Genomic DNA, 11,950 nt, shown 5'->3' with positions numbered 1-11,950 from the left:
AGCCTTTGGTACATGTATGTATGCACATTACTCTCCAACCATAAAAGAATGCTGCGCTACTCTGGTCCATAAGGATACTACTAAAGTTCCTAACATATTGACTGAATGAAACTTGACCATTCAGTACCCAATACTAGGCACGACTTTCTCAAATCTGAGCATCATTTGTATGACGCAGATCGTGGAGATGTGTGGGGAGTGAAACATGATTGAGTTAGTTATGAAGTTAAGCTACTCCAACCATCTTAAATCGAGTTTATAAAGACTTATTCTAGTTAGAAAATTAGTTTAAATCACAAGTTTTCTTGGTAGAAGAGGCTTCTTAGCATAAAAACAGAAAATTCTGAAAAGAAAAAAATACACATAACGAACTTTGAGCACTATAAATCTTTAGAAGAAAAAAGTTCAGAAGATCTTACGCCAAGAGACGCTAAGCTCAAGTTGAAACCAGGCTCTTTGCTCTACGTGTTCGGACACTCAAGGCAAATAGTAATCACCAAGAACCATCAAGTCCATCATATATGTCAGCATTTACGCGCTCTATGTGGTGGCTAGGCATGAATTTTAAGTCTCATATTACTATAAGCTAGATACAGATCTTCTGCCACGCGCTGGGTTGGAATTTGAATCACTTTCCTTTCCTGGTCACAGAAGGCGTCTTCACCGTCTCAAATCCCCCTCCCCCGAAACTTCTCTTACTAGCAGACACCATCAGGATCCACGCACGACAGCGGCGCGAGATTGTCCACTAGGATAGAAACGCTTGTAAACTATAGTCCTGAACAACAACCAACACCTGGGCCTAAGTATCAGCGCGGAGAGTGCGAAGCTCAGTGCCTCAACGGCACACGAACTGGTGGATAAAAGCTTCGTTAACCCATTCAACTCCGATGACAAGATGTCTTGTCATTTGGTCAAATAAAACAAAAAATCATAAAACACCAAAATGTTTGATCAAACACCAGAAAAACATGACGTCAATCCTCGCTTCGCTGCGAGCGAAGCGAGGACTGACGTCATATTTTTCTGGTGTTTGATCAAACATTTTGGTGTTTTATGATTTTTTGTTTTATTTGACCAAATGACAAGACTTCGCTGCGAGCGAAGCGAGGACTGACGTCATATTTTTCTGGTGTTTGATCAAACATTTTGGTGTTTTATTATGATTTTTTGTTTTATTTGACCAAATGACAAGACATCTTGTCATCGGAGTTGAATGGGTTAAATCACTGTTAGGCCACAGTTAGGAGGAGGAGGATTTGACGAGGCAATAACGGGGGTAATAATGGATTCATTAATGGACTCAAAAGACACCCAAGTAGTGCATGAAAGGCTCTAATTGTCTGGAGACCCGAAACTACAGTAAATATCTGAAAATGGCTGAGGACCTGCACTTCCGAAGACCTGAAAGTGTCTGAGGACCTGAAGGTGGCTGAAGACATGAAAGTGGCTGAAGACCTGAAAGTGTCTGAGTAGCCAAAAGTGACTGAGGACCTGAAGGTGACTGAAGACCTGAGGGTGGCTGAAGAATTGAAAGTGTCCGAATAGCCGAAAGTAGCTGATGACCTGAAAGTTTTTGAAGACCTGAAAGCGTCAAAAGACGTGAAAATGTCTAAGGACCTGAAAGTGGCTGAAGACGTAAAGATATCAGAACACCTGACAGTGTCCGAAGTCGTGAAAGTGTCTGAACCACTGAAAAGTGTCTGAGGACCTGAAGGTGGCCGAGGACCTAAAAGTATCCGAAAACGTGAAAGTGTCTGAAGAGCTGAAGGCGTCTCCCTCTCCCTCCCTTTTTCCCTTTATCTCTCTCTCCCTCTCGCCCCTTATGACAACGCGTCCACTTCACCAAAAAAGCCCAGTCACCCGAAGTGAATTTCGAAACTGAAACTGATGCGCTAAGTTAGCGCAAGGTAATGGTAGACCACAAAAGGAGGAGGAAGAAGAGGAGGAGGAGGAGGAGGAGGAGGAGGAGGAGGAGGAGGAGGAGAAGGGGAGGAGGAGGAGAAGGAGAAGGAGGAGGAGGAGGAGAAGGAGAAGGAGGAGGAGGAGGAGGAGGAGGAGGACATCTCGAGTGACCTCCTAAAGTCGAAGGATTTCGAACTGGGCATGGTAGTTGGGGATACAGAGAAGAGGTCAAAGAGGAATGGTGCGGGACCCAAGAGTCGGGACCAGACGAGGAAGTTGGGAAGGAGGAGGAGGGGGCGATAAAAAGGGATTTATACCCGAGCAGCTATGTCCGCTTGCGTCTGGAGGCGAAGACCCTGAGGCAAACGGTTCGAATCCCGCTAGAGATCAACACGTGGTGTAAGTAAAGAGTAAACTGTCTCAAACGAAAATCTCCGAAATGGGATGTCATGCCTATCCACCTCGCAGTGCGAATAACGACTAAACTATTGGGAAAAAAATTAAGCCAAGAATGAACAGAACATTTATACCACACGGAGAACTTCCATTGTGTGGAATTCTTTGAACGACGATGACTGTTTAAGTCGGCTAAAGAAGATAAACTGTTGGTGAGGAAGTTGCGTTTAATGGCACAAGGGAATCATCAATACCAACTCAAAACATCCGAAGGAGCAGCAGGAACTGCCCCCAGGGGAAGCATTTGTGGGGTTCTTCAGGCGGGTGCTCGCTTTCCACAAGACTGAGTGTTGACATAATAAATCCTTACAAGAGCTCGTTTACCTCACGTATACCTGGATTCACTTTTAAGTACTACAGTACTCGCCTTCTTTTGAGAAGGTGGATTCTTATTGTAGGTTACTAGTGCTACTGCTCTTGTGAAAAAGATCGCGCCTTCTGTACAATATATGTATATATATATATATATATATATATATATATATATATATATATATAATTAACACGTTATTCTAAACTTTCAGGTAAGATTCTTCATCTTGGTACGTATACACACACGCATACATATACAGATGAACACACACACATACACACACACACACACACACACACACACACACACACACTTTCACAGAGACACACAAAGAATTTGCCCCAGAACTTGCCCTCCCACTTTCCTCCATAATTAATGCTTCACTGAGTCAAAACTCCTGCCCCAGTGACTGGAAAATTTCATATATCACTCCCATCCCCAAATGTCCGAACCCACAGTCGCTAAGCGACCTTAGAACTATTGCCTTCACCCCAATTCCAAACCTTATCTGTGAGGACTTTTGTATTTGACTCAGTATACAACAAAATTAAAAATCAAATCGATATCCACATAGATGGAAATACGTCGATGATTGCACAGTTGGCATCCCCATCAACACCAGGCAGCCTGACTATTCTTCGCTGGAAAACATCCTAGACAACCTTAAAACGTGGACCGAGAACAGCAATGTGACAGTTAACGCAGCAAGACCGTGGTCATGCACGTATGCACATACAAACAGGCGGTGGCACCTCCCCAACTATCACTAGGAACCTACTCCCTTCAGGCGGTCCAGTCCACCAAGCTACCTGGCATCACATTAGAGGACCACCTCAACTGGAACCAGCACATCAACAAGATCATCAGGACAGCCTCATACAAACTCTACATGCTGCGCAGATTGAGGTCCCTTGGTACCCCATCACCAGATCTAAAGGGAGTCTACACCACCTTCGTACTCCCCACCCTCATGTACGCCTCCCCGGCCTGATCATCATCACTCACCATCACACAGAGGAGTAAATTAGAGCGAGTACAAAAGAGAGCGTGCAGAATTATCTTGGGTGGTCAGTATGAGGGATACGAGCACGCCCTCACCACCCTCAGCCTGCCAAGGGTGTCAGACAAGTACAGTGAGGCACTGAGGAAGTTTGGAAAGGACCTAATGTTCCACCCACGTCACCGTCACTTCCTCCCACCTGACGCCACACCCGCCCGCTACGCCACCCGACATTCCAACAAAATCCAACCCATCTCTAAGCCGTAGGAAACATGATCGAAACAGTCCTGCCACTCGACACATACATGTCACTGTATATTTCAGAGATACACATGCATACATACATACTACACACAAACACACAAGAGCATATGGCATTGATATATATATATATATAAACACTACACGTTTGTGTGTGGACACGCTATAGATAAATAGAACGATAGGTGAATGGATGGCCTGCCATTAGATAGGGGTCAATTCAAAATAGACAAGATAGAAAGGGGGTTGATAATCATCAGAGCTTCTATCCTTGCGGACAAAATCGTGGTGAATGGTTAGAGGTGTAGAGGTGTCAGACGGGAGATTTAAAGGGGATAGTAGAAAGGAGGAACATTTGAGTTAAAAACTGCCATCACTCTCAGTGGAGATAATTTGCGTCATAAAACAATGCGTGCCCCTGGTCCGTAAGGGTGTTGCTAAGGTTCCGGAGTATAGGCTGCATATACGTTATGTAGTCAATAATTCATAAAGTGGAAAGGAAAGGAAAATAGAAACAAAGGAAAATGAAGGAGAGGGAGGGTAAGGGAGAGGTAGGTAGAGAAGGCGGAAGGGAGGGAGGGAAGGAGGTAAACGCAAGATAGAAGGAGAGGGAAGGAGAGAGGGGTAGAAGGAAAGGGAGAGAGAGGTAGGGAAGGAGGGAGGGGGGCGCAAACGAGAGAGGGAGAAAGGTAAGGAAAGAGAGAGAGGGAGAGGGAGGGAGAGGGGGATAGAGAGAGGGAGGGAGGGAGGGAGGGAGGGAGGGAGGGAGGGAGGGAGGGAGAGAGAGAGAGAGAGAGAGAGAGAGAGAGAGAGAGAGAGAGAGAGAGAGAGAGAGAGAGAGAGAGAGAGAGAGAGAGAGAGAGATAAAGAAGAGAGAGAAATAAAGAAATGAGAGAAAAAAAGAAGAGAGAAATAAAGAAGTGAGAGAGAGAGAGATAAAGAGAGAGAGAAATAAAGAAGAGAGATAGAGAAATAAAGAAAGAGAGAGAGAGAGAGAGAGAGAGAGAGAGAGAGAGAGAGAGAGAGAGAGAGAGAGAGAGAGAGAGAGAGAGAGAGAGAGAGAGAGAGAGAGAGAGAGAGAAATATGCTTTAACCGGCTTATCAATTAGAATTAGTCGAAGTCGATATCTTCCAATTCTGGATCGAACTCCAATCACTTAAGTAATAGGTCCCCAATCTTCATTAACAAAACCCGAAGTCAGAAAATCTCCCGAACTCGTCTGTGCTGTACGAAGAACGACTTAAAAATGAAGAAAAGTCTGAGCGCGATGTGCCTTCAATCCTCCATCTACTTCAGAGCCCCGACTTCATTAGAATTTCAGCTGCTAAAGGTCCAGGAAACCAATCCTCTTTAGCTCTTTGTTTGAGGGACAAAGAGGAGGAACTACTCCTTAGGGAGGGTGCTCGACCTTTGATAAAATCACGTCCAGTACAAAGAGACTCGTATATAGCCGGTACTCTTGAAGCAAATGATGAGGACAACCTGGTAATGTCTTCTCGTTCCTCGGGGTTACCTTGGAGCTCCCTCAAGGAGGGTTGGATGGCAGCCGAATGAAGTCTACTGATTGGTATTTGTTGATGTTTATGTCTGTCGAAGTTCAAGCGAGTTTTAATTCCTCCCGTATCAAAGGGTATCTGGTCTCCTGTGTAACCATGGGTCTTGGTGCATAGGAGATAATGAAAAATATGTGATTAATTTGAAATATTTGATAACAATAAAACATCTCAATTTTACGAGAGCTCTGCCTGGACTGCTTCTCTTAAGGTGCGAGAAGCCGGCAGCCCGATATACCTGTAATTGCTGAAAAGGGACTTGACAAAATCATATCATATATGTACACATACATATGCAAATATACATATACATATATATATACATATATATACATATACATATACATATATATACATATACATATATACATATACATATATACATATATATACATATACATATATATACATACATATATGTATATACATATACATACATATATATATACATATACATACATATATATATACATACATATATATATATATACATACATATATATACATACTTATATATATACATATACATATATACATATACATATATACATATACATACATACATACATATACCAAGGCTTTTTCCCCTTCCAAGGGAGGTAGCCAAAAAGGGAAAGGCATAAAAACACTCCCACCCATTTCATCCCTAAATACACTCCACACCCCTCCCACCCTTCCTCTCATCTGAGCACCTCCTGGATGACGGGTCATCCCTGCACCCTGCCCACCGCCCTGGGTCAGAAGCAGTGTCGCAAGACACAGTACATCCACAGCGAGGCCGCTTCATTTAATCGGCGACCCCCCCCCTCTCCGTCCCCCTTTGCATATAAGGCGAGGACGGGGGAGAAATCCCTTCGGGCTGCGTCAAAATTTACTCACACATACTACCCCACCCCCCACTTCCCCGCCCATTCCTCCTCATGCAGTCACAACATCATCCATATACAACCATTCTCCACTCACCTCTGTCTTCCGTCCTCTCCCTTCCTTCCTCAACAGACATTCCCCTCTTCCCCAAAGCCCCCTTCACCCCATCCATCCACCTCATCCTAGGACGTCCCCTCATGTTCACTCCCTCCACATCTGCCTTCCATACCTCTTTTACTAGTCTTTCTTCACTCATTCTTTCCATGTGTCCAAACCATCCTAATATTCTTTCATCAACCCTATCTCCCAAATCCTTTTTCACACATACATATATACATATATATATACATATACATATATACATATATACATATATATATATACATATATATGAATATACATATATACATATATATATATACATATACATATATACATATACATATACATATATACATATATATACATACACATACATACATATATATATACATATATATACATACATATATATACATATACATATATACATATACATATATACATATACATATATATATATATATACATATATATACATATACATATATATATATATACATATACATATATATATATATATATATACATACATACATATACATACATATACACAAACATACATATACATACATACATATATATACATACATATATATACACATTTATATACATACATAAACATACATACAGTATACATATATATATATATATATATACATATATATATATATATATATATATTTATATATTACAACAGGGCTTGTTGGAGCAGGTAACTACCGCCACTGCTGGGAATCGGAGAGAAGCTGAAATTGGACCCGCAACAAGGACGATTTGAAGATATCGAAACTACACAAGCATCTCGTTCATTGTTGATCAGCTAATACATTTTGCTACAAAACTGATTTCTCATTATACACATATCAAAACTGTTTTGATGAAATAGTAGTGAAGTATATGTTTTCAAAACTCCGATGTATGACCGTACGATTTTGGGAGTTTGTAACAGTAAGTGATACCCGTTTTAGAAGTCTGAAGTCTATCTATAAATCGAAAAGGTTTCCTATCCCTTATAAGGGAGGTAGACACCGAAGGCCACCCACACCATTTGGATTTCCCTTTATCATCATAACTCCTTCTGGATGAAGGACCATCCCTATCTCCGCCTAAGAACATATGAATGAAGGAGAATGCAAGAGACCATAAGGCCTACACTAGGCACTTCCATGTCCATGACCACCGACCATGCCCATCCATAAAGCTGCCCACCCTTCTCTTAAAATAACCGGTAGTTTCAGCGCTCACTAAATGGTTACTAAGTCTATTCCATTCGTTGACCACTCTATTGGTCAACCAGTTCTCGTCTATTTCCTTCTTAAATCTAAATCTGTCAAATTTAAATACATTACTGCGAGTCCTGCCCTGCTATCTTAATATGATGACCTTGCCCGCAACCTACTACCCGGGCCAGGAGCAATACAGCAAAACACAGCACCCTCACAACAGGACCCGACAACCTAAGCTGATTTACTCGCTAAACAAGAAATGATTAAACAGTTCGTAGAGAAATAGTAAAACTTTGGCTGCAAAAGCTCACACGCAAATCAAACTCGCCGACATCCTTCACGCGGTTACGTCAGAGAAAGCTGACAGGAAATTAATTAGAAACATGTAATCTATTTAAATACAGCGGTCAGTCTCGACTCCTTCGGCCCGGTAATATGTTGGATGATGTTGATGATGTTCATGGTGATGATGTTGATGATATTGATGTTGGTGATGGTGCTGATTTTGATGCTGCTCATGTTGACGTTGATGTTGATGTTAGTGCTTTTGCTGTTTTTGTTATTGTTGTTGTTTTTCTTGTTGATGATGGTGGAGATGTTGTTACGTTGTTATTGCTTAGTTTTGTTGTTGTTGTCGTTGTTGTTATTGTTGTTGTTGATGATAGTGTTATTGTTGTCGTTGTTGTTATTGTTGTTGTTGATGATAGTGTTGTTGTCACGGTTGTTGCTGTTGCAAGCCGGAGTGCTGGAAGGACTTTCCCACCGCGATTCACAACTTGTCTGTACTCGAACCATCCAATCTCTAAAATTGTTGCCTCCATATAATTTAATTCATTGAAATAAATTATCAGAAAAAAGGCCTCAGTCTTGATTATGGATTTGGCCGTGGTTTGGGTTGTAAATATCTCCATCTGACACCCAACAGGCGATTCTCTTCAGCTGATTGGTTGATTTATGGTGCCGCAACGTCATACGGCGCCATTTTATTCAGCCGAGATGGAGGGAAAGGGGGAGAGGGAGGGGAAGGGGAAGAGGGAGAGAAGGAGGAAAGGGAGGGGAATGGGGAAAGGGAGGGGAAAGGGGAGATAGAGGGGAAGAGGAAGAAAGATAGGAAGAGGAGATGGAGGGAAAGGGGGAGAGGGAAGTGAAGGGGAAGAAGGAGGGGAAGGGGAAGAGGGAGGGGAAGGGCAAGAGGGAGGGGAAGGGCAAGAGGGAGGGAATGGTAAGAGGAAGGGAATGGGAGAAAGGGAGGGGAAGGGGGAAAGAGGGGAAGGGGAAGAAAGAGAGGAAGAGGAGAGGGAAGAGAAGGGGAGAGGGAGGGGAGGAGGGAAGGGGAAGTTAGAGAGTAAGTTGGTGAGTGAGGGTGATGGGGAGAGGGAGATGAAGGGGAGAAAGATGTAAAGAGGAGAAAGGAGAGTAAAAGGGAGAGGGAGGGGGAGGGGGATGAGGAGGGAGGGGAAGGGAAGCAGGAGGGGAGGGAGGGGGAAAGGGAGACGGAGGGGAAGAGGGAGAAAGAGGGAAAGGGGAGAAAGAGGGAAAGGGGAGAAAGAGTGAAATGGAGAGGGAGAGGAAGGGTAGAGGAAGGGTAGAGGAAGGGGAGAGGGGAAGGGAAAGATGGAGATTAAGGGTAATGGGGGAGAAGTAGATGAAGGGGAGAAGGATTAAAGAAGAAGAGGAGGGTAAAGGGGAGAGGGATGGTGAGGGGGATGAGGAGGGAGATGAAGAGGGAGAAGGAGGGGAAGGGAGAAAGAGGGGTAGGGTAAGGGGGAGAGGAAGGGGAAGGGAGAGAAAGAGGGTAAGGGCAAGAGGGAGGGGAGGATCAAGAGGGAGGGAAAGGGTGAAAGAGGGAGGGAAAGGGGGAAAGAGGGAGGAAAAGGGGGAAAAGGATGGAAGGGGAGAATGAGGTGAAGGGGAGAAAGAGTAGGGAAGATGGACAGGAAGGGAGAGAGAGAGGGGAAGGGGAAGAGAGAGAGGAAGGTAGAGAGGTGTGGGAAGGGGAAAGGGAGGTAAAGGAAGAGATGGAGGGGGAAGGGGGAGTGGGAGGGGAAGGGTGGAGGTATGGGAAAAGAGAGTGGGAGGGGAAGGGGGAGATAGAGGGAGGAGGAAGATGAAGGGGAAGGGGAAGGGAGAGAGGGAAGGAAAGGGGGAGATGGAGGGAAACAGAGAGAGGGACGGGAAGCCACAGAGGGATGGAAAGTGGGGAGAGGGAGGAGAAGGGGTAGATGGAAGGGAAGGGGGAGTGTTAGGGGAAGGGAGAGAGGCATAGGAATGGGGAGAGTGAGGGAAGGGGGAGATAGAGGGAAGGGGAGATGAAGGGGAAGGGAGAGAGGGATGGGAAGGGTGAGAGGGAAGGAAAAGGGGAGAGAGATGAGAAACTAGAAAGGGATGGAAAGAGGGAAAGGGAGGGGAAGGGAGAGAGGGAGAAAGGGGGGAAGGGGGATAGGGAAGGGAATGTAAAGAAAGGGGGGAAGAGAGGAGAAAGAGGAGAAGGGGGAGGAAAGAGTGGAAGGGGAAGAGAGAGGGTAAGGGGGAGAGGGAGGGTAAGGGGAGAGGTAGGAAGAGAGCAGGAAGCCAAAGGAGAGAGGAAGGACAAAAGGAAGATGGAAGGAAAAGAAGAGGAAGACAAAAGAGAGAGAGAGCAAGGATGAGAAAAAATCCTTTGTTGTCAAACAATATTTTGTTCTGAAAAGAATGCAAGTTCTTTCTGAAAAGAAAAAAAAATCTATTCTTCTAATATACAGTATATATATGTATATATATATATATATATATATATATATATATATATATATTACTGTATATATATATATACTGTATATATATATATATACACATGTATAATATATATATATATATATATATATATATATATATATACACTGTATATATATATGTATATAGATATATAGATATATAATATATCATAGAAACAAAACAATATATTTCATGCAAAAAAGAGGGATATTCCTTCTGCTTTATATCATCTAAGGCTCTAGGGAACCGAGCTAAACTTTTAATAATAGATAAATAAATGAATAAATAGATAGTTAAACAAATACATAGGTAGATAAGAACTGTAAAGGAAGCCAAAATCCCTTTCTAGAGAACGGAGGTCTTCTTTGGCACAAGAACGGGTCTTCGACCTCGACGAAGCTAACCAAACCGCCTCGGAAGGCGCGCGTTATACCACAGAACGCCCTCGGATCGACTTCGGGCGAGATCTCAACGATACTCTCGAAGCCGGTTATTTCCTTGTCTAGACGCAAATTGCTCGGGGGGGGGGGGGTGAGGGAGGGAAAGAGGTGGAGGGGAAGCTGGGGAGGGGGAATAGGAGTGGATGCTGGAAGTGGAGGAGATGAGGGAATGGGAGGGAAGGGAGAGTGGAGGAGTGTCTGGAGGAGGGAAGAGGAAGTGACGAGTGGAGGGGAAGTGACGAGGGAAGGGGGAAGTGACAAAGGAAAGGTGGAATGTCTGGGGGAGGGGGAGAGGAGGGAATAGGGGAGGGGAAAGGGAGTGTCCTAGCGACGGGGAGGGGAGGAGGGATTTAGTGAAGGAGACTAGGGAAGGAGGCTATAGGAGGTGACTGGAGGCTGGGAGACTGCGTGGCTCAGCATGGCAACCACACAGCTTCCCACGATGTTCTCATTAGCAACTCGACTCGAGGGAAAAGGTCCCAATCGGCCTTCCAGTTCCATTCCGCGGCGACGAGATGCGGCTTATTGGCCAGAGACACTTCGTCGTCCGGCTTCTTTGTTGTCTAGCCCTTTGTCAACCAGTACTTCCTCTCAGAGGCTCTGAAACACTTCCCCCCTCTTCTCTCTCTCTCTTTACCTTGTTTCCCTCTCCCTCTCCCTCTCTCTCTCTTTACCCTCTTTTTTCTTTGTCTCTGTCTCAATCTGGCTTAGATTCTTTCATCACCACTTGACCTCGAATTAATGTTCATTATTTTCTTTCCTTTTTTTCTTCTTCGCCCTCTTCTTCTTCTTCTTCTTCTTCTTCTTCTTGGAGCAGCCCTCTGCGCTTTTTTCTTCGAAATATGTTGATAAAAAAGTCCATATCTGGTCGCTTAAAGGGTTTTATACTGGTTAATGCCACACGATTTTATTCATTTTAGAAGACCTCTCTGGTAAAGTATAAACAAACAAATCAAAACTGTCGCGGTCCTTGACTTCTTCAGGGGTGATGCCATGTGCTCGCCAAGCTAGTTTTTTAGTTTTTTATTTGTTTATTTACGAGCAACGGACTACGACCGACCCCTATACGCGG

The sequence above is a fragment of the Oratosquilla oratoria genome, chromosome 30, assembly GCF_046742065.1.
Source record: "Oratosquilla oratoria isolate Oo_2021 chromosome 30, ASM4674206v1, whole genome shotgun sequence".
In the NCBI taxonomy this organism is placed as follows: Eukaryota; Metazoa; Arthropoda; class Malacostraca; order Stomatopoda; family Squillidae; genus Oratosquilla; species Oratosquilla oratoria.
Note: the sequence above shows the minus strand (reverse complement) of the source record.